Source organism: Lucilia cuprina, chromosome 5 (assembly GCF_022045245.1).
Source record: "Lucilia cuprina isolate Lc7/37 chromosome 5, ASM2204524v1, whole genome shotgun sequence".
Lineage (NCBI taxonomy): Eukaryota > Metazoa > Arthropoda > Insecta > Diptera > Calliphoridae > Lucilia > Lucilia cuprina.
Genome location: NC_060953.1, coordinates 31,940,977 through 31,942,135, shown reverse-complemented (window position 1 = coordinate 31,942,135; position 1,159 = coordinate 31,940,977).

The following is a 1,159-nucleotide window of genomic DNA, read 5'->3' as shown; positions in this document are numbered from 1 at the left end:
TTCCGGAATAAAGTTAAAAAACAAATCAAATGCTTTATTTTTTTTAATAAACCCCAATTTTAACATACTAACTGGTGTAGGGTATCATGTTGTCGGCAATGCCCGACTATACATTCATACTTATTATAAAATAGTTTTTGTGAGTGAAATTTATTAATTCTAGTGAATTTATACGTTGAGAATATACAGTTATACAATTTTGTGTTATATATGTTTTAATTCTTAAAAATTAATGTGTAATTTTATTTTTTAATAAATTGTTTTTTAAAATTGTACAAAAAGTGTTTTTTTACATTGATATAACTTTATCTTCTTACCTTTTGTAATTACCAAGTTGTTAAAACTGTTGTAGTTGCCTAATTGTTAATTTAAAACATGTTTTAACATACAAATACATTTTATGTCCCAGCTAAAACATTCATTGAAATGGAGGGTATTAAAATGCTAAAATTTTGTTACACTAAAACTCTTTAAGTCATTATTTTTACACGGTGATGACATTGGAGGCAAGTACTTACCACGCTCGCTCACAAATAGTCAATTAGGTAAGTACTTACAATGATCGCCTTTAATTAAGTAGTTATCTAGTAAGCATAGCCTTCAAGAATATGTACATAGTCATTTGTAAGTCAATACTATACTGCTAATACAGACGGTGATTAAAAAGCAAATTCTTCAGCAAATATAAGTCAACCATGCTTTTGCTGGGGTTCTATGGTTATGAATATTAAGGTGGGTCCGGTATATATATATATGAAGAAACGAAAAAAGTGAACTAAACTTTAGAACAATTGTCAAAATTATAGCTCTTTTGGAAAAATTAATATCATATGATAAAAATGACCATCCTTAATGTATATATGATATTATTACCATGGAATCTACTTAGGTGTCTACATTTATAAAGTTTGTTTTGGCCAGTTGTAAAATATTTTACATGCCCACGACTTTTGGCATATTTGTAGAAAATAATTGCATGATAATTTTCTAAATTACACTTTCACATTTGTATACATACATACTAAATTAAATATGTACACATATAGATATATCTATATTTGTACATTCGAGTGATTCATGATGGAAAAAAAATATTGTCTGACAGGACATCCCCCCTCTAGAATTTTTCTTTGGGTTGTAAAACTATGTTATGCAAAAA